General features: G+C 42.2%; 1 long non-coding RNA gene and 1 other non-coding gene across 2 annotated transcripts in view; both read right to left on the reverse strand.

Moving 5' to 3' along the window:
• Positions 1-5,360: 5,360 nt before the first annotated feature.
• Positions 5,361-23,094, reverse strand: part of LOC135089265 (uncharacterized) — a 121,910-nt gene continuing 104,176 nt past the window's right edge. The window contains exon 5 of the long non-coding RNA XR_010261440.1: positions 5,361-5,582. This is a non-coding gene — a long non-coding RNA (uncharacterized LOC135089265). The remainder of the gene's footprint in view (positions 5,583-23,094) is intronic.
• Positions 11,844-11,915, reverse strand: Trnae-uuc (transfer RNA glutamic acid (anticodon UUC)). Its single transcript has one exon. It is a non-coding gene; the product is annotated as a tRNA-Glu (tRNA).

Consider the following 23,094-nt stretch of genomic DNA (forward strand, 5'->3'; position numbering starts at 1 on the left):
ACAAGCCTGAAGAAAGAGGAATTAAAGGAACAGGAAGAGAAAAGGAAAAAGAAAAAGTAAGAAGAAATAAACGGATAAAGAGGAAGGGGAGAAGAAAAGGGAAGGAAAGGAGAGAGATCTAAAATACGGTCGCACGTAAGGAAGATAAGAGATAGAAGATAAAGAAGAAAATTTATGAGAAAAAGAAAAATGGTAAAAGAAAAAAAAAAGGAAAGATGTAGGTCACGATTTTGGAACGAATGAAAATCGATAAAGCAAACCGAGGAAGGAAGGAGGAAGAAGGGAAAGAGGGAGAGAGCGGGTGGAGGAAGAAGAGGAGGAGGAGGAGGAGGAGGAGGAGGAGGAGGAGGAGGAGGAGGAAGAGGAAGAAGACAAACGGGAATATCATCACGTTTTCTATTTATTTTCTTTCTTTTTTCTTTCTTTCGGGTTGGTTCTTAATCTCTCTCTCTCTCTCTCTCTCTCTCTCTCTCTCTCTCTCTCTCTCTCTCTCTCTCTCTCTCTCTCTCTCTCGTTAGAAATTAAATAAAAATAATAATACATGAAATAAAATGAAATAGATAACATAAAAAGAAAAATTAATAAAACAAGAAATACATTGTAAGTGCAGTGGTGTGTGTGTGTGTGTATGTGTGTGTCTGTGTGTGTGTGTGTGTGTGTGTGTGTGTGTGTGTGTGTGTGTGTGTGTGTGTGTGTGTGTGTGTGTGTGTGTGTGAGAGAGAGAGAGAGAGAGAGAGAGAGAGAGAGAGAGAGAGAGAGAGAGAGAGAGAGAGAGAGAGAGAGAGAGTAACGACTGGAGTGAGTCAGGGGAAGGAATGAGTAACTACAACAGGGTGAAGAAGAAGAAGAAGAAGAAGAAGAAGAAGAAGAAGAAGAAGAAAGGAGGAGGAAGAAGAGCGTAAACTGGTAAAATGAAAACAGCGGAATGCAAGTGAAATGAATGAAAGTAAGTTTATTGAGCCGAGTGAGTTTAATTAAAGGTGAGTGTGTGTGTGTGTGTGTGTGTGTGTGTGTGTGTGTGTGTGTGTGTGTGTGTGTGTGTGTGTGTGTGTGTGTGTGCAGCAGCGAAACAACAAAGGGAATAAACACACACACACACACACACACACACACACACACACACACACACACACACACACACACACACACACACACACACACACACACACACACACACACACACACACACACACACACACACACCAGAACGAGCCGAATGAGTCAAGCCCAGTGAGTTTAAATAAAGACATACATCAAGTGTGTGTGTGTGTGTGTGTGTGTGTGTGTGTGTGTGTGTGTGTGTGTGTGTGTGTGTGTGTGTGTGTGTTTGTGTGTCAATGGCTGGGGCTACAATACCTACTAATATCAACATTGCCCAAAGTATGCACTACCACCACCACCACCACCACCATCACCACCACCACCACCACCACTTCATAGTATGGACAGCCTCAGGAACAGGTTACAGTAATACATTAAGAGAAGGAAGAGGAGGACAAGGAGGAGGAGGAGGAGGAGGAGGAGGAGGAGGAGGAAGGGAGTGATGCCAATAATATAAACCAACGGGCCGCCTGCTCTTAATCGTGTATTTATGAAACATTCCTGTGTGTGTGTGTGTGTGTGTGTGTGTGTGTGTGTGTGGAAAAGGAACAAACCAAATCAGCCTCTTCCAATCACAAAGTATTTATATGCGGGCGCACACACACACACACACACACACACACACACACACACACACACACACACACACACACACACACACACACACACACACACACACACACACAGTTACATTTATTTCACTGCCTGTATGTTGTAGGAGCTCTTTGTCTGTTCTTACACTCCTATACACGCTCAGACCTTCTGCAGCTTTTGTTCTCAATTAAATGTGTTCACTGCTGCGTTGGTAATCTTAAAACAATTACAATTACAACGTTAAGCGCGCGCACACACACACACACACACACACACACACACACACACACACACACAACCCATCCGTCCATCCATCCACCCGTGTTTTGTTCTTCATGCTTTTACTGTTATTCTCGCGTGGTGTAGCCTTCCAGGAACTAGCAACAACAACAATAACAACAACAACAACATGAGTTTGATACCCTTTCTATTCCACGTTTTATCGGCTCAGTCTGATGGTGTGCATGCAAAGTGCGTAAGTAAGCAGGTTTTCCGAGGAGTCACCACCTGGGAGTGATTCATGGCTCGCGCGGCACTACTAAAGATGCATCACTCACTCGTTCTCTTCCAGGTATTCTCTCCTTTGTGCTCCAACATAACGTGCACTCGTAAAACAAAAAAAAAAAAAAAGGAAAGAAAAATAAGATCAAAGTACCAGGAAATCGAAGTCTTGTATCATACAGTTGCAGGAAAAAAATATCTTCACTTATTATTTCTTTTTTTTTTTTTTACTTGTTATCGTGTCGGGTTGAAATGAGGAGTTACTGGACAAGCACAGAGCTTAAAGAGACTCTCATATGCTGCACTCATACAGCAAAACGGAGCACCAGAAAGGAGGGACACGAGTACAGTCACAGAAAACATGCGGTACACTTATTTTCTGCTTCTTATCTCGTGCTAGTTTGAAAAGACAGAGCTGCTACACGTGCATAGACCTCCAAATACTTGTTCAGCAAAACGAGGCACTGGACAACAGGAATATAAATAAAAAAGGGTAAGAATTTTTATTTTTTTTTTTTTTTTGCTTCATATCTCGTGCTAGTTTAAAAAGGAGGAGCTGCTTTGCTACACATGCACGGAACCCAAACGAACTCTAAAATACTTATGCAGCGAAACTGGTCAACAGACAGCAAGAATATGAATTAAAAGATCTAGCATGTTTATCTTATTTTATTTTTTTTATTTCATTCTTTATTTTTCTTTCTTTCTTTCCTTTTTTTTCTTGTTATCACGTGCTAGTTTGAAAAGACAGAACTGCTACACATACATGTATAGAACCCAAACGGATCTTCTAATACTTATTGGGAGAGGCGGGCACACGGGCGAGGGAGAAGCTTTAGGGAGAAGGGGAGATAAGATGGGCCTTAAAAAGATCCACACTACAGCCTGCCACAATCAACACGCCATCTGCTGCCCCCCGTGCCAACACAAACCCCGGCCTCCCCGCCGCCTGCTTTAAGCCTAACCCAGCCCAACCATGCTCACAAACAGGGCTTGCTTGCGGGGGAAGGGAGGGAGGGGGATGTGCATGCTGTTCGTCTGGCTCTGTTTGTCTGCCTGTATGTCCTTTTTTTCCGACGAGGTGATCACGGACGCCTCTTTTTCCTCATCCACCACCGCCACCACCACCACCACCACCACTGTCTCCGTCGCCGCCACCACTGCCTCCGCCGCCGCCACCGCTACCACCGTCACCGCCGCCGCTCCTGCACCTATCATAGTCCCGCTGCCGCTCACGACCTGCTCACGACGGGACGGAGATGCCCCAACACCAGGTGTGCACAGATGGTACTTTGTAATTAGTAGAAAGATGGGACGAATAAGTGGTAGGCCAGCAGTGGACGGTGGGTAGCATTCGCCTTTACTATCCACCACCAGATTATATAGAAGTGCTGATCGCAACTAATAATCTCGTAATGATTAACAAGTCTGATTTTTTTTCTACTAGAAACAAGAAAACAGCAAGGCTTTGTGTGAATGTGTGTGTGTGTGTGTGTGTGTGTGTGTGTGTGTGTGTGTGTGTGTGTGTGTGTGTGTGTGTGTGTGTGTGTGTGTGTGTGTGTGTGTGTGTGTGTGTGTGTGTGTGTGTGTGAGAGAGAGAGAGAGAGAGAGAGAGAGAGAGAGAGAGAGAGAGAGAGAGAGAGAGAGAGAGAGAGAGAGAGAGAGAGAGAGAGAGAGAGAGAGAGAGAGAGCAGACTAAATACCAACCACAGGTGAGTCAGGTTGGCCGTGCACCCAGCCACCGCTAACAGCCACCACCACCAGCCAGCCATCTACCTGCGGACCTTCACCTTTCTCGGGATGATGATGACTTTAGCCCACCCTCCCTCAGCCCCCAGCCCCTCGCCCCACGCTCCTCCTGACCCTTCTTCAAGCCCCAAGAAAGGCCACCCGTCCTAACCACCACGCCGGCACAGTCCAGGCCGCATGTCTGCATGGCTGTATGGCTCTAGGGCTGAGGGTCCAGGAGCTGCTGCTGCTGCTGCTGCTCTTGGTGGTGGTGGTGGTGGTGGTGGTGGTGGTGGTGCAGACGGGTCGGCAGAGGCTGCGGGGTCGTGCAAGATGGTCTGCACTACTCACACCTGCCGCAGGTGGTGGCGGCCAGACACCTGAGGTAGGAATGTAAAGACAGCGTGGCTGCCGCGCCCTCCATGGCTTCTTTGTCCTGCCTTTTGGTGCTGCAGCCCCTTTGTCTTTGTGCCTGGCGAGGCGGACGTCCCGGCGCCAAGGCAGCGTGGCACCAGCCTCATGTCGGAGCAGCGTAGCCTTCAATAAAGAAAGTTTCATATAATGTTTGCTTATAGGCCGTGCCAGCACCGCAATGGCTGTGATGCCTGCAGCACCTGGGCAGGTGTATTACTGTGGAGGTTGCCCCTGCGGCCTTCGTTCCTCGGTTTGGTCCCCTCCCCCCATTCCTCCTACACTCCATCCCTGCAGGGCCGCGCCGCAGCTGCTACAAGAGTACCCTCGACCAGCAGACAGATACGGCCCAGCCTGCCTTAGGCGCCTTTGTCTTGTGCATCCCCTGGCGTTTTATCCCCTCGTTTCCTGCCCACGCGGACCCGCCCCAAGTGAGTCGTCCTCGCCTCCGGGCTGGTGAGGCCTGAATCCACGGACTGAGTCAAGGCTTCCTTCCAGACCAAGCGGAGGAGACACTGGGATCTCAGCCCCCTCCATCCCCCGGCCAGACAGCAGGATGAGGCCACGCCTCTTGAGGCTGCTGGAACCCTCCGGTGTACAGTGTAGAGCTCCTGCTGGTGGAGGTGGAGGTGGAGGTGTCAAGGGAGGCTAGGCTGGGATGAGGTAGCTTCACTTGGAATTGTGTTCTACTCATTTTCCTCTTTTTCTGCTCCTTCTCCTCTTTCGATATCAGATATCAACTAGATCCTCCCAAACTTCTGTCTGGATCTTTCTATATGCCGTCTTTTGGTTGAGAGAGAGAGAGAGAGAGAGAGAGAGAGAGAGAGAGAGAGAGAGAGAGAGAGAGAGAGAGAGAGAGAGAGAGAGAGAGAGAGAGAGAGAGAGAGAGAGAGAGAGAGAGAGAGAGAGAGAGAAGTGAAAGTTGCAGTGCTTGAATCGTTGCTCAAGTCGAACCCAGAATCATAGCCAAGCCCAAAACCAAGACCATCGCACCACGTAGACCACACGACACACACTGTACTCCACGGCGCAGGCGCACAGAGAAGTGAACCCTCGCGGCTATGCACTACAGATGGCGTATATACAATGCTGCCCCTCCCTCCCTCTCTCCCTCATTTCTCCCCAAAAACTTGCCTTCACTGCCCCGCCTCACCTTCAGTTTACTTACCTGAAGGGGCGCGGGGCGGGGTGCTGAAGGGCGGGACGAGGCCAAGACGGGGCGGGGTGAGACTCAGTGTTTTGTTTGTCTGAGGAATAAATTAGGAGGGAAGTGAATAGGTAAGCAAATAAGTCAGTGAATTAGTGGGACAGTTTTTCTTTTCACTTATTCATTTTCTTTCTTTTCAAGTCAATGATAGATGGGATGAGATGACGTTATGCTTGGCGAATAAATACGAAGAAAGTTATGATGTATAGGCAAGTATATAAGTCTTCCAGTCAGTCACTTAGCCACTGAATGAGTCAGTTGCTGAATAAACAATTGTTAGGTTGAAGTCAATAACACCAGGGATGGGACGATGATGTGCTTGTCTGAAGAATGAGTTAACATAAACAGAGAAATGTATGTGAAGTAAATAAATGAAAATATCACACATTTGGTTAGTCAGTCAGTCAGTCAGTCAGTCAGTCAATTAAGGGGTCAGTAATGGCTGGCAATGGGACGGCTTGATGTGGTGTTTGCCTGTGCAGTAAGTGAACACACAACCATATGGACTGGTAAATTAATGTGTGAGTCAGCCAGAGAGTCAGTTAGTCATTCAGTGTCCCAGTTATTCATGCAATATTTGTACATATAAAATGACTAAAAATACAGACAATACCAAGATTCAATGAAAAATTCAACTGAATTGAATGGTGAGGCAAATATATAAGGAAAAAAAAAACATTGGATTGGTGAAAAAAATAAATGAAGAAATAAAAAAAAACGAATATAAAGATAGATCAGAAAAGAAAAGATTAAGTCAAGATATGATAAAATAGAATGAATAAATTAATTAGGAAATAAAGAAAACTTAAAGATAATTAATTTAAAATAAAACTCAAGAAGGATAAATTAAAGATAAAAATCAACACTAAAACTGAATACATAAATAAATTGGTTAATATAAAAAAAAAACTGAAGATACATTAGACAAAAAAAAATAAATAAATAAGCTAGGCAATAAAGAGAAAAAGGCAAGGAGGAAAAATTAAGGATAAAATTAAAGAAACAAAGAAAATTCTCCTCCCCCTCGTCTTCTCTCTTCCTCTTCCAAAGGGACACTCGAGAATATAATATTCCTCTCAGTCACTACTTTTTTAAATATATTTTCGACCCTTGGCAGTCTCTCTCTCTCTCTCTCTCTCTCTCTCTCTCTCTCTCTCTCTCTCTCTCTCTCTCTCTCTCTCTCTCTGCAAACCTCAGCATTAATTTTGTCTATTCACTTTCATATTTTTTCGCTTGTCTGTCTGTTTTCTTCCATTCTTTATTCAGGTATTTTCTGGCAACCCATAAGCTATATCGCAAATTTCATTAAACTGTCTATTCACATATCGACATATCTTCCGATCTATCTACCTGTCTACATATCTCTATTTGCCTATCTATCGATCGATCTATCTGCCTGCCTACCTGCCTGCCTGCCTGTCTGTCTATCTATCTATATGTTTATCATAAGCTAGGTTAAGTTTGGTTAGGTTGGGTTCCGTACATCTGGTATCTCTATTCATCTGTGGGTCAGCTCATTCACACACAACTGTCATTCACATCTGTCCGCCTTCTACCTGTCTTAGTGGTCAACTATTTTTCACCTATCTGTTCATTTTCCTGCTTACTTTACTTGTTTGATAAATTTCTTCCCGCATTTGTTCATTTATGCAATTACGTGTCAGTCCAGAGGTTACCTGTGAGTGTGTTTGGTCTTGAAAGCGCTGGTTTTGTACTTTTGTTATGGTGTTATGGTGTTATTGTATTTTCTTCTTATTTCCTTATTTGTAACACTTTTGGCTTGGGACTGGTTGGAATGCTCATCTCGAAATTGTTTTTTTTTTCTTTTTCGATGGTTATTCTTTTTGCATTTCACAGTAACTTAATCCAGGGGCTTATCTCGCTTGCGTTATTATTATTTTTTTTTCTTATTGCTTATTTCGTAAAACTATTTCCCTTACATTTCGAAAAAGTATCACATTTCCTCTCCGCATTGTCGTTTTTTTTTTTTTCGTACTAATTTCTTTCCTTCTACATAAATTTCATTCAGGCCTCATCTCACCTTTTTTTTTACATTTTTTTTCCTTATTTCACATTTCTTAAAACTATTTTCCTTACATTCCGAAAAAAAAAAGACATATTCTCTCTGTATTTTTCTGCTTCTATCTGCTTCTATGCTGCTTTTCTCCTTTCTAAATCACTCTACCTCCATAATTACATTTTACCGTTATTTTTCGTCAGTCTGTTTTCCTTATATTCCGAAAAAAAAAGAAAAATATCACATTTCTCTTTTCTATATTTTCTTCTGTTCCATGCATAAACATTCTAGTTCTCCTTTCGACATTACTTTCCTCTGGTCCCTCACTGTACATAATTTTTTTTTTTTTGCCATTCTTTTTTATTCCTCTATTCGTAAAACTGATTTCATTGTATTCCCCAAACTATCACATTTCTCACTCAACACAGGTCTTCCATTTATATTTTCTTTCATAGATATTCCCTTTCTCCTTACTTCGCCTTTCGCCTTACTTCTCTTACCTTCGTTATTATAATTTACCCTTATTCCATTCTTCGTAAATTTATCTTTCTCTCACGCTTTATTTCTTTTCCATATCCTTCTCTCACCTTCGTTATTATACTTTACCCTTATTCCTTTATTCGTAAAACCATCTTCTCTTGTATTATGAAAGCCATATTTTCTTTAGTCTATATACCTTCTTATCCTTATCTATTTTCTTCGGTATCATTTTCGTTATTATATTTTACTCTTATTCCTTTATTCGTTATCTTCTCAAAGCCATATTTTCCTACTCTCTATATATACGCCCTCCTATTCATATTTTCTTCGCTATCGCTTATTCACCTTTATCTTTTTCTTCACTGATTACTCGCTTTCTCATTTTCTCCCTCGCCGCGTCTTTCTCTCGTTATTGCAGCTTCTCCTTATGCGGCGGTTTGCTTCTGTCTTGCATTCTTAAAGCTGAGGTCCACGTCACAGGTTAGCGTATTCTATTGATTGCTGCTTGTTTACCTGCGGTGGTAGTGGTGGTGGTGGTGGTAGTGGTGGTGGTGGTGGTGGTGTGAGGGAGGAAGGTGAGGGAGGAGGAGGGACTGGCAAAGGATGAAACGTGCTTCTCTCTCTCTCTCTCTCTCTCTCTCTCTCTCTCTCTCTCTCTCTCTCTCTCTCTCTCTCTCTCTCTCTCTCTCTCTACGGACAAAAACTTAAACGAAGGGAGAGTGGGAAATACTTGACACGCACACACGCGCACACACACACACACACACACACACACACACACACACACACACACACACACACACACACACACACACACACACACACACACACACACACACACACACACACACACAGAGAGAGAGAGAGAGAGAGAGAGAGAGAGAGAGAGAGAGAGAGAGAGAGAGAGAGAGAGAGAGAGAGAGAGAGAGAGAGAGAGAGAGAGAGAATTCTACCTGATTTTATATTGTTAGACTGCTTTTCTTTTCATCATCTTTTCTTTTATTTTCACTTTCCTTCCTTCCAGTCTCCAATGATTTTATCCATTCTTTTCACTTCTGTATCCATAGACATTACAATTCTCTCTCTCTCTCTCTCTCTCTCTCTCTCTCTCTCTCTCTCTCTCTCTCTCTCTCTCTCTCTCTCTCTCTCTCTCTCTCCATGCCTCCATCTTTTTCTCTTTCATTCTATCCTCAGTATTAGAATACCCTCTATTTCCGCCTCATTTCTCCCAATTTACCTCTTCCACATCACCTTCTCTCCCTTCCTCCCTCCACGACATGTTACTACTACTACGCAAGAGGAGGAGGAGGAGGAGGAGGATGGGGAACAAGGTGATATGGGGTGTCCAGGTATGCAGGCGTGTAATTAAGGGTCCTGGATGCCCCTAAGTACAGGTGAGATGAATGGAAGGGCAGGTGTGTGTGTGTGTGTGTGTGTGTGTGTGTGTGTGTGTGTGTGTGTGTGTGTGTGTGTGTGTGTGTGTCGCCTGCTATTTAAATCCCGTTATGGGTAAGACCGCTGGATGGCATAATGGACTTACTATTCTCTCTCTCTCTCTCTCTCTCTCTCTCTCTCTCTCTCTCTCTCTCTCTCTCTCTCTCTCTCTCTCTCTCTGCCCCTCTTAGTAAGCCACTTATCTTGCCTGGGAGCCACAAGGGAATACAGCTTGTGTGACAGGAAGCTTACGGGTTGTTTTTGCGACGCCTGTCACTCGGAAGAGCCAAGGGAAGAAGGGAGAGGGAGCGGAGAGGTGGGGGAGAGCATGAGTATATTGGGGCAAGAGGGGGAAGGGGAGAGGAGGAGGGGAGAGGGAGTGGCTTTGAAAGGAAGGAAATAAAGGAAGGAGGAGGAGGAGGAGGATGAAGAGAAAGAGGAGGAAGAGGAGGAGGAGGAGGGATGGATTTGGCGAGAGAAGAAGGGGAGAGGGAGGGAGGAGAGTGGATTTGGGAAGAAGGGAAATAAATGGGAAAGAAGGAAGGAGGGATCGCTGGGTACAGGGAAGGAGGAAAATGCGACACACGAGAAGCAATAGTGAGAAGACGAAAAAGGAAAACCAGGAAAGGAGGAGGAAAAGGAAGAGGAGGAGGAAGGGAAGAAGAACCGAGAAAATGTTTATTTCTTCTGAAACTTTTGACTTCTAAATAAATAAAGAGAAAGATAAATAACTACGAGTATGCAAAATACATGGAAAAGTCAAACGATAGAGAGAGAGAGAGAGAGAGAGAGAGAGAGAGAGAGAGAGAGAGAGAGAGAGAGAGAGAGAGAGAGAGAGAGAGAGAGAGAGAGAGAGAGAGAGAGAGAATAGGAAAAATATCATTGAGAGAGAGAGAGAGAGAGAGAGAGAGAGAGAGAGAGAGAGAGAGAGAGAGAGAGAGAGAGAGAGAGAGAGAGAGAGAGAGAGAGAGAGAGAGAGAGAGAGAATAGGAAAAATATTATTGTGTGATACATCTTAACAATAAACAAGACCTTCTGGGAATCACTAATAGGCTTGCACTGCCTCCCTGCTGAGGTCGTTCAGCTTCAGGGACTTCCGCTCCTTGAGAACTCAAACAACATACTTTACTAGAAAAAGAAAAAGAAAAAAATAGAGAGAGAGAGAGAGAGAGAGAGAGAGAGAGAGAGAGAGAGAGAGAGAGAGAGAGAGAGAGAGAGAGAGAGAGAGCATGGAAAAAAAATATATATATACCAAAAAGAAATATTGATAAGTTAAAAGATGTAATGCAGATAAACAAAAAAATAAATATATTAATGAGTAAAGACAAAGCAACAACAACAACAACAACAACAACAACAACAACAACAAAATCAACACCAACAACGACTACTACTACTATTACTACTAATACAACAACAGGTCATTCTAGTAAATTGGACATTCCTGCAACTAACGTTCGTGTGTGTGTGTGTGTGTGTGTGTGTGTGTGTGTGTGTGTGTGTGTGTGTGTGTGTGTGTGTGTGTGTGTGTGTGTGTGTGTGCGCGCGCGCTTAACTACTGCTAATATCGTTCACTTTACTGAATTTTGAACGTTAATGAAAACTTCCCTTCAATGAGGAAGCCTAAGGAGGAGGAGGAGGAGGAGGAGGAGGAGGAGGAGGAGGACGAGGAGGAGGAGGAATACAGAGGAATACAAAGGAAAGCCAAACAGCAACAGACCTTTTGGTCCTTACAAGGCTGTTTGGTAACTACTTCTAACTAGCTACAGGACAGCACAGCAGAAGGCTCCTCCCCACCCACCACTCCCTCCTGCTTGCGCTGGCATGGGAATAGTTAGAATAAGTAATATGCAGTATGAAAAAAACTAACATGGAATTTTCACAGGAAAGATTGAAAGGAAGTTGTACTATTCACCCTACGGTGAACTCTAAACGCCTATCTGAAAGTTAATACAATTTATAATAAAAACTGGTGTCTGTGAAATAAGAGTTTATTAGTGAATTTAATAATTATTCAGACAAGAAGAGAGCTTGTTGGGGATTTGTTTTTTAAATGTTTGTCTATTTTATTTTTGAATGATTCAATAGAATTGCTGTTTACAATTTCTGCAGGAAGTTTATTCCATATATTTACTGTACGATTAAAGAAAAATGTTTGGCCTTGAGGGATTTAAAACGTTTGGGTATAATTTTGAATCCATTACTTCTTGTTAGATTAGAATGTTCAATGGTAAAATATTTATTTGCATCAAGGTTACTATATCCTTTAAAAATTTTGAACACTTCAATTAGGTCTCCTCTTATCCTACGTTTGTTAAACTAAATTGGTTTAGTTCTTCCAGTCGTTCCTCATACGGCTTAAAAGCCTCGTTCCCATGCCGGGAATCGAACCCGGGCCTCCTGGGTGAAAGCCAGGTATCCTAGCCACTAGACCACATGGGAGGAGGAGGGTGAGGAGGAGGAGGACGTCAAAGAAGACGAAAAGAAGAAGAAGAAGAAGAAGAAGAAGAAGAAGAAGAAGAAGAAGAAGAAGAAGAAGGAGGAGGAGGAGGAGGAGGAGGAGGAGGAGGAGGAGGAGGAGGAGGAGGAATTACATACTTACACAGAAACACAGGCCACAACAGACCTTGCGGTCCTCACGAGGCGACCTGACCTAGTATTACTAAGGTGATAGTAGAAGAAAAGGAAAGTAAAGTAGAAGGCTCTCTTCCCACCGGCCACGCCCTCCGGCATAAACTGTACAGGAAACAGGTTGGAAATAAATACCTTACGGAGTTAGAGGAGATCCCAAAGGAAATTTTATAGGAAGAAATAAAAATAAATTAAATGAGGTGCACCCATTTCCTGGAGACAAGGAAGTTAATCTCTAACAAACAAATGCAATTTGCCGCGGATTGGAGGCAAAATATCTATCAGGACAGCGTTTAAAAGTCTCTGTGGCGTTGCATTCTATCAAGTCTCGAGGAAACCCATTCCATAGACTAACTACACGGTGGAAAAAATATTTTTTTAATTCATGAGAGTTGAAGGATTTCCCAACAATTTTGGAATCGTTTTCTCGCGTGTAATTTGAAGTCTATCGTGAAATATTTACTGCAGTCCAGTCCATATTATCAATGCCTTTGATGATTCTAAACACCTGTATTAAGTCGCCTCCAAGTCTTCTTTGTGTTAATGGGAATAGTTTTAATTCTTAAAGACGCTTTTCGTATGATTTGTTACTTAAGCTTGGTATAATTTTTGCAACTTTATCCTGAACTCGTTCTAATTTATCTATATCTTTCTGGTAATAGGGGCACAATGTTTGAACGCAATTTTACAAAAGGAGACGGATTAAAGGGTTATACAAAGTGAGGATTGCATCCTTAGATTTATACTCAAAAGATCTGCCGATTAAGTTTTTTTTTTCCTTCTTTACTACCTCTGAACATTGTTGGCTAGGTTTTAGGTTACTCGATATGGAGGAAGAGGAAGAGAAGGAGGAGGAGGAGGAGGAGGAGGAGGAGGAGGAGGAGGAGGAGGAGGAGGAGGAGGAGGAGGAGGAAGAGAACAACGGCGACAACAAAGAAGAAGAAGAAGAAGAAGAAGAAGAAGAAGAAGAAGAAGAAGAGGAGGAGGAGGAGGAGGAGGAGGAGGAGGAGGAGGAGGAGGAGGAGGAAGAGGAGGAGGAGGAGGACAACGAAAAAGAACATGAGGAAGAGGAACAAGAGGAACAAGAACAATAGGAACAAGAGGAACAAGAAGAAACGAAAATAACTCATAAACAAAGAAAAAAAAAACTCAGAAAGAAACATATGAAAGAAAGAGAAAGAAAAATGAAATAATAAAGAAGGCAGAAACAAAAGAAGGCGAGGAAGGCAAGATAACACTGGGCTCATCACTCATCCCCTCCTACCATTATTAACACCAGTCCCTTTGTCTTGTGTGTGTGTGTGTGTGTGTGTGTGTGTGTGTGTGTGTGTGTGTGTGTGTGTGTGTGTGGTTCTTTGTTACCTATTTTTTTCTTCACCTACCCTTTCCCTGTCCCTCTTTTTCTTATTCATTAGTTATCTTTTTATCACTGTTATGCTTTTCATTCGTTTTGTTTTATCTGTCAATTATTGCTCTTGTTTTGTCTTGTTTCGTTCCCTTTAACAACTTTCCTTCTTTTTTTCTTTCAAATTCATTTAATTATTTTCATTCAACTGTTCATTAACCTGCATAATTGTTCCTTTCTTTTTGCTTTACTCACTTAACGTGACTTCAAAACTGACTGAACTCAAGGGAAACAAAAGTAACGTGCCTTTACACCAAGAAGAGACGAGGCATCTGCGTTAACAGAGTAAGTACATACGCGGGTCCCTTCAGCCCAAGACTACACTACATGTCCCTATCTTGCATTCACCTGTATAGCATTACATCTCTTGGTCTGATGTGAGGCGCGACTAATCCTATTGCTGCGTGGTGAGACGAGGATCGGTCCCTTAGTTGCCCGTCCTTGAGAATATAGTTACATAGTCGCTATTATTATTATTATTATTATTATTAGTAGTAGTAGTAGTAGTAGTAGTAGTAGTAGTAGTAGTAGTAGTAGTAAAAGATCGTACTCAATGAAAAAGAAAGAGAAATTAAGATAGAGGTGAAAAAGGGGGAAGAGAGAGAGAGAGAGAGAGAGAGAGAGAGAGAGAGAGAGAGAGAGAGAGAGAGAGAGAGAGAGAGAGAGAGAGAGAGAGAGAGAGAGACGGGATCAAATAAAATAATACACTCAAAGGCAAAGAAAAAAAGAAACAAAAAAACAAAGAGAAAAAGCGAGAAAAAGAGAGAAAGTCAGGTTAACGCTTTCTCTATTCTGTCTTTTATTATTGTTGTTGCCGCACCCACACTTGACCTGACCTTGACCTGACCGCGGCTTGACCTGGCCTGACCTAGCGTGACCTCACCTGCCTCACTGGAGCACGATTAGGATCACCCCGACACAAGACAGGTGAATGATGGAGCTGTGGAGTGGGGAGTGGTGGGGGGGGGGGCAGGAGAGGAAGGTGAGGGAAAGGGAGGGCAGGGGAAAGCAAGGAGGGGAAGGAGGGAGGTGAAGACGTCCCGTGGGGCTGAGAGGTATAATTCTGAGGTCAGGGAGAGAATGAATGATTAGCATTTTATAATTAAATTCTTGGGGAGATGTTTCAGGATAGATGGATGGGTGAATGGATGGATGAATAATCAGATGAAGAGATAGATAGATATAGATATAGACAGATAGACAGACAGACAGAAGACAGCTAAATAGATGGATAGGTAGGTGGGTAGACAGACAGATGTAGAAATGTATATGTAGAAAGATAGAGAGATGGAGAGACAGACAAACAAGGATGGACAGATAGAGATAGACTACTTTGACAATAAATAAATAAACAAATCAGTAAATGAACGAATCGATAGAGACATAGACATTACATAATCCTACCTTCCGTTTCGCGCTTTCCTCAAATATTTTTCCGCAACTAACATTTCCAGTCTCACCGTCTCACTGTCTTATCGCTGCTATTCCCGGCTACACGGTTACAATGTTTTACCACTACATTCAGCACATACCGTCCTGCACCACTGCTATTTCTGACTGCCTTCCTCCAACGAATACCTGGACTTATGTAGCTCTGTCATATCCCATTTTCTGATACACACATCTATTATGTCCACCTTACTTGCGCCTTATGAAACTTGTCTTTTCTGAAATGTATTCCTCGGCGTCCTTTGTCCCTTAGCGCGTCACTCTCTGTTGATCCCTGGTCAGGAAAGGACGACCACCTATACTCTATTCGAGAACCTTAGAAACATATACCCCTCCTAGAAATTGGAGGCATGTCAGGCCCTGGGCTCATCTCTATTGGGTGATGGCTTTCCGGGAAGTGGCGGAAGATTTGCCTTGAATTTTGTGACTCCCAGACGCTGTCTTCCACACGCTAATGATGATCCCCTTCTTCAGTCCCCACCTATGGGAAATTCTCTCTCTCTCTCTCTCTCTCTCTCTCTCTCTCTCTCTCTCTCTCTCTCTCTCTCTCTCTCTCTCTACCACCACCAACTTAATATTAGAAGAAAAATCACACTTTAACTTCGAACATCCCTGTCCTGGCCTGCCCTACCGTGCCTGCGTTGCCATTTCTTGCTGCACCGTTTCCTACTTGAATTCAATGCACATATTCTAATGTTGCATAACATGTTCCTTCAGCCTGACACCTCACAGTGAAATCAATGATGCATCAGGAAATACGAGGCAAAACTTATTTTGAACAATACAAATATGGACAAATTGATGTGACAATAATGTGCTTGCCATCCTACTACCTCAACGGGAGGCGTTGGTCTGACCAGTGGTGGTATAGTCCCTGGGGTCCCATTCAATCCCGTCGGGTGAAAATTTGCATGTTTTGACCTCAAATGGGTCACAGGGGCTGCGGAGTGACTATTTCATTCTCTTGCTCACTCAGAATTTTAAACACCATTTTACTTATAACGTATCTCTTCTTCAAGAAATGTGTACCTGACTTACTTTTGTGCCCGAGTGATAAGACATTTAGTCTAGCTGATGATTTGATCATTTTCATACTACCAAAGTAAATGTACGATCTGTCATTAAAGAAACAATGAAGCGCTTTAGCGAGCACATTTTTACTGGATTCTCTCAACCAATATGAAGCGAAAACGAAGATATGTCTGTGTGTAGGGGAGCTTATGTTTCTAAAGTTTTCGAATAAAGTATATCACATGGGACAGACACCAGCGCTGCCTTCACTTCCCACATCCCTGGTTCAGAGACACCAGTACTGCCTTCTGTAGGTATTGTTTCCTGGCAAGTTTTTTTCCATAATTGGTGGCAGTGATGGGATCTATACGCTGCAAAGAGAGGAGGAATATAGTGGAGAAGAGCTGTGTCTGGTAAAAGTGCAAGAAGGACAGTGGCACACACTAATGCATGAGTTAATCAGTATCTTTACTCCTTCACCCCTTTCCCTGGCACTCAGGAACTGTATACCTATTTTTGTTTCTCCTTCCAACGACCTGAACTTTTAATTTAAGAGATGATTATCAAAACACCTCCAAAATGAAACTGACCAACGTTTTTAACAATTACTTTGACTTTTGGGAGGAGCTTCTCTCTCTCTCTCTCTCTCTCTCTCTCTCTCTCTCTCTCTCTCTCTCTCTCTCTCTCTCTGCCAATATTTTTGACAAGTAAAAAAAAATAATCCCAATTTCTATTCATCATTGTACATATGAAGCAATAGTGACGTTTTCGGGAATGAAAAGAGGCGGCGGTGCAATGACACGAGACTCAGGCTCGATCAAATCCCACTAGACTCATGGTGATTACTCGTGCCCTAATTGGTAACGTGTCAGACTCACGTTTACTTTGAGTATCCTGCCACGGTTCAATCCCCGCCACTGACCTCTCATGACCAATCTATCCCACCTACAGATACATTTCTCTTCGTTTCCATGATATTTCAAAGGGAAAACACTGTTCTGCGAGGGATGCATGAACGAGAGGAAAGCAGAGAGAAGGAAAGGATGAAACCCGCTAGAAACTTGAGGAATGGAATGACAGCATGCTTACAGTTAATATTCCTGTGCTCAAATGCTACATACTCTCTCTCTCTCTCTCTCTCTCTCTCTCTCTCTCTCTCTCTCTCTCTCTCTCTCTCTCTCTTCTCATTATACACTGTGCTATCACCCTATCTCTCTTAGTCTACTACCCCGCCCGTCGCTATCTGCCCCTCCATAACTACTGCTGCTGCTGCTGCTCACAACTATCTCTGCACACAATAAACTCGTACCCGATCCTTGTTTCTATTCAATGCATCTCTTATCGCCAGCCACCCACATCGACATGATGAGTAACAAGCACGCACGCACGCACGCACGCACGCGCACACACACACACACACACACACACACACACACACACACACACACACACACACACACACACACACACAATGATTAGATAAAAAAAAACATATATATAGATAAAAAAAATCTAAATAGGTTTAAGGGAGAGGCATAACACGAGACATTACAATTAATAATGAACCAGACAACACTTGGGATACAGAGGAGGAGGAGGAGGAGGAGGAGGAGGAGGAGGAGGAGAAACCTATGACTGACATCTTGAAAATCTCTGAATATGTAAAAGTCTAACTGAATAAAAAAAAAAAAAATAAATAAGTACGAGTAAGAATGGAAGACCGCAGCCTCTCACACTTTGCTTCCGAGACAAAGTAGGATAAAACTTAGAACTCGAAATTCTGAAGCCAAATGATGACAACCATAATGTATGCAATACAAAAACTAAGTTTCTCGGTTTATGTCAATGTATGTTTACTACTTTAGTTACGATACGTAATATTTTGTTATTTTCTACCCATTGTGTTTATGATGATCGGCATAACTTTTCAATTCGTTTGTTGTGATGTATTTTCTATTTTGCATTAGTATCTCTTTGGTCACTGCATTTGTAATACATTGCCTATCACTATGGATTAAACATAATTGCTACTGCCATTACATATCTATTACTATAAGGAAAAAAAAAAAAAAGAGAAACAAATAGGCAAAAAACAAACACGGAAATCCCGGACATGATAAAGAGAAATTGGACTGAGACGGAGTTCCATAAAAGTTGAAATCAAAAGGAAAAAGTTGCAGATAGACAAGCAAGCAAAAACAGATGTGAATGCTCCCCACAGGCTCTCAGACACACACCTTACACGCACGTGACTGGACTGTAAAGAATAGGCGTGACTCGTCTGGAATCAGGAAGTAGTAGACGCGCTAACGTGATTGAGGTTTTTAAAATGCAGACCGGCTATGAAAACAGGTCGAGATAAGAGTGACCAAGATAACCACCATGATACCACCACCAGGTTGTTGAGATTACTAACGACTGACAACACTTGAATACAGAGAGGATGACGCAAGAGGACGAGTTGTGAAATTAAAAGACACTGAATACATGATCTACTGAAAAATGTAAGCTGACGGGGTTAAAGTTGCGAAAAGTAAATAGAAATGATGGCAATGTGATCTTATCTAATAAAACAAAAATAAGTCAATGAAATTATGTAATGGAAATGTAATGACGTAAGAAAAAAGGAAAAAAAAATATATATATAGAGATAAATCAGGTTATCATAATTAAGTTATCTAATGAAAATGCGACGATGTAAAGGTGAAAGATATGAAGGAAAGGAAAAAAGTAAGAAAAAAAATGAGTGTCTAGAGAAAATGTAACTTAAAGGAATGACAAGACAGGCTTTTCCTTACCCTTTCCCCTCCTCTCCTCGCCTTGAGTGGTCATACTTGACAAAACACACGGAAACTAATGAACGTTGCCTGTACGTACGTCCTCCAGTCACTAGTGTATAAATGCGGTTCGTGGAAACACAAATATAGAACTTTTCTAAGAATGCCTACTTCTACTTTCTTCTTATTTTCTCCTAATCCTTCATTTTCTCCTGGAAACGCGGTTATAGAAAGTTCATAAGAATGCCAGTTATTTCCTACTCCTTTTTCTTCTGGTATTTTTTTTTATCCTATCCCTCCATCAGCTCCTTCTTTTTTCTTTTAATAATTTTCCTTCTTATAATCGCTGTTTTCTCCTAGTTCTTCGTGGAAATATTAATATAAGAACCTTGACCCTCATTTTCTTCTTCCTTTCACTTTCTTCTTTGTGCTCCAGTATTGAAGTAGGAATATGACGAAGCTGAAGACGAGCAGGAAACTTTATAAAAATAATGAGGAAGAAAGAAACAACAACAACGACGACGACGACTACTATAAAAAGCATCATGCAAGTAAAATTAATTCAAAACAAAGATAGAAGCACCCCAAACCTTTCGTCTAACGATGTCAAGACTATGGCACTGCTCTGGAACATACTGACAATGAGTACTGTAGAAACATGAATTAGCTTACAAAAGAAAGGAAAGAAAGAAAGAAAAGTTGAAATAATGGAGGAGGTGAATACGAGCTATCAAGTCCTCTATAACACACTGTCAGAAGTAATCATCACAAGGTTATGAGTTACGAACGCTGACACAATGAAAACAACAGAAATTGATTAGGTTACGGCACAGCAACAACAAGGTCGGTCATAAGGCTCCCTCATAACAACAATCGTGCTGTTGTTGGGTTCAATGGCCTTAAAAGGGGAGAGAAAGAGACTGCACTCATCACCAGTGCGTCAAAATGCAAGGCCATAACCGCACGCGAAGAGAAAAATATACGGCCATCGTTAAACGCACTCCACTCAATTATCAGTCGGCAATAATAACCAGGGATGTCAAAGAGGGAGGGCAACCTAAGAACAATGAGACGAGACGGTCGGTCCTCTCGTCCCAAATACCCACGCCTTGCCCCATAACGCTCACAGATTTGGTGCAGCCTCCCTCCATCCCTCCCTTTGTGCGGCCTGCCTGGCGCTGACGGGACCCCTCATAAACACTGCCGACGACCAGGACGCGGTGCACGAGGAGGAGGAGGAGGAGGAGGAGGAGGAGTGAAACGAAATGGATGAGGAGGAAATTATGAAGTACTAGTTGTTGTAGAAAGAAGAAGAAGATGAAAAAGAGAGAGAGAGAGAGAGAGAGAGAGAGAGAGAGAGAGAGAGAGAGAGAGAGAGAGAGAGAGAGAGAGAGAGAGAGAGAGAGAGAGAGAACTAGAACAAGTCAGTTCTTATAAATATCCATACCACCACCACCACCACCACCACCACCACCACAACAACAACAACAACAGCAACAGCAGCAACAAAAACATTAACAACAACATAAATAAATAAATAAATAAATAAATAAATAAATAAATAAAATGCTGCTGTTACTGCTTCCGAGGTTCTGCTGTTGCCGATGCTGCTGCTGATGATGACGATAATGAAGCTGAAATCACTATATTATCTTTTTTTTTTTTTCTGAACTCTATAGAACTGGAAGGTAGAAGCGGCGGCGGCGGCGGCGGCGGCGGCGGCGGCGGCGGCGGCGGCGGCGGCGGCGGTGACGGCGACAGCGATGATAGCGATGGTGGCATGCAGACACCATAATAACAACAACAACAACAACAACAACAACAACAACAATAATAATATTGCACCAAATGGCTAAAATGTCAACATGCTCGAATAATGATAATAGTAAGAATTATTATTATTATTATTATTATTATTATTATTATTATTATTATTATTATTACTACTACTACTACTACTACTACTACTACTACTATAACTATCATCGTATCATCGTCTTCACCATCCCCCATCATCATGACTAGGAAACGCCGGCTCACCACACACACACACACACACACACACACACACACACACACACACACACACACCACCACCACCACCACCACCACCACTACCACCGTATTATTTTATTTTTTTAGTTTTTCTTTTGTATTTTTCTGTTACTTACAACGAGGAGGCTGAGCTGGCTGAGCTGGCAGGAAGACGACGAAAGAAGGAAGGGTAAGAAAAAGGATAAGAAAAAAAGAAAACGAAGGAAACAGGAAAAGATAAAAGAAGACAAGTGAGGTAAAAAAAAATTGCAGCAGGTTAGATCTGAGGGAGACGTGACCACGGATTAATGTTACACACACACACACACACACACACGCACACAGGAAGTTGTTCAAACCGGCCAAATGGAAATAATAACAATGAAAAGGAAAACAAATAATAATAACTGAACGGGTACGAGTCGAAGATGATGCAAATTATTGAATCTAAAAATAGTTCAAGCGATAGAACTTAATATTATAATATTTTCAATTGTCTATATAAAATAAATAAAATAAATAAACAAACGAATGGGAAGGACTACCTATATTTGACAGCAACGAAAAAGAAACATCCAAAATAGAAAATTAACATATATACAAATACAATATGACTGCCAAAACCTTAAAAAAATAGATAAAATAAAATAAAATAGCATAAAACATATAAAAAATAATCCCAACTAAACACGAGAGAGAGAGAGAGAGAGAGAGAGAGAGAGAGAGAGAGAGAGAGAGAGAGAGAGAGAGAGAGAGAGAGAGAGAGAGATAACCAAATAACACACGCCGGTATATAAATAAAAGCCAGGCCAATAATATTACCTGCCTGCACCAATTACCTGAAATGAACACGTGTAGTGGAGTTACTCGATCTAAAATACAAAACCAAACGGTAACACAGGTGAACCAGCAAAGGCACAACACCACCAGCCCTAATAATGGGACCTAACTAATAATATCGTGAAGGGGGCGGGGCGGAGAGGAGAGGCGAAGGGCATGGAGGTTTGTTAGCTAGGAGGTAGGGAGGCTAGTTAATTACGTAGGACAGTTAATTACACAAGGTACATAATTCCGTACGTAAAAATTGTTATCAGGCAAGGTAGTTATAGTAGTAGTGGTAGTAGTAGTAGTAGTAGTAGCAGTAGTAGTAGTAGTAGTAGTAGTAGTAGTAGTAGTAGTAGTAGTAGTAGCAGGAGTATGCGTGCGTGCGAAGACTTTAGATGTAAGTCTTCATAAGAGTCCTGTTTACTACTTCTGCTGTTTCTGCTACTCATGCATACTTGTCTGCTAAGGTTCACATATGTGTGATCTCTTTCCCATCAATCCCTTTCTTCTCATTTATCGTCCTTTTATTTAATTTCATTCAGTACCTCTCCCTTCTGTCTTCAATGTATCTTTTTCCTTCGTCCGCATTCGTGATCTCTTTTACATTTCCTACCCATTCTCTTTGTTATATTTCAATTTCCCTCCCTCTGTTTCTTACCTTTTCTTATTCTTTAATTTCATTAATCTTCCATTTTTTTCTTCCATTCATTTCGTATTTCCTCCTATTCTTTCCCATTGTTTTTTTTTTCCCTTTTTCTTCATCCTTCCATTTTCGTTCTCCCTTTTCATTCTCCTCCTCTTATTTATCCGTGATCCCTCCTTTCTCTCTTCCTCATCCCTCGTGCCCCTCACCTTTCCTCCATCTCATCCCTATTCCTCTTTTCTCCCTCCGTTCCTTTTTCCGCTATCCACCAAAATCTTTCTTGGTCTAGTCCACACTCTCCCCAACCTTCCCCGTTCCTCTTATTCTTTCCCATTCCTTCCCTCTCCCTTTCCCCTTCCACCTGCGTATATTCCCCTTACCTGTAATTAAGTCCACCCTTACCTATGTAACGTTTACCTTTGCTTTCAACAAAACGAAAACTGAACACTGAAATATCGTTAATTTTATATTTTTAGTGCTCTCTCTCTCTCTCTCTCTCTCTCTCTCTCTCTCTCTCTCTCTCTCTCTCTCTCTCTCTCTCTCTCTCTCACCTGTGCCATTGCCTAATTAGTCGCTCACCTGGTCAAACGGGACTTCTTTTCTGGGAAGGAGTAATGGAGATCCGTATGTGTGTGTGTGTGTGTGTGTGTGTGTGTGTGTGTGTGTGTGTGTGTGTGTGTGTGTGTGTGTGTGTGTGTGTGTGTGTGTTCTTGTGATTTTCCAAAGACATGGAATGGGTGAGAAAATAAAGTTCTCTCTCTCTCTCTCTCTCTCTCTCTCTCTCTCTCTCTCTCTCTCTCTCTCTCTCTCTCTCTCTCTCAATTTGCCGCTATCTGTTTCCTTGTC

Source organism: Scylla paramamosain, chromosome 3, assembly GCF_035594125.1.
Source record: "Scylla paramamosain isolate STU-SP2022 chromosome 3, ASM3559412v1, whole genome shotgun sequence".
Taxonomy (NCBI): Eukaryota; Metazoa; Arthropoda; class Malacostraca; order Decapoda; family Portunidae; genus Scylla; species Scylla paramamosain.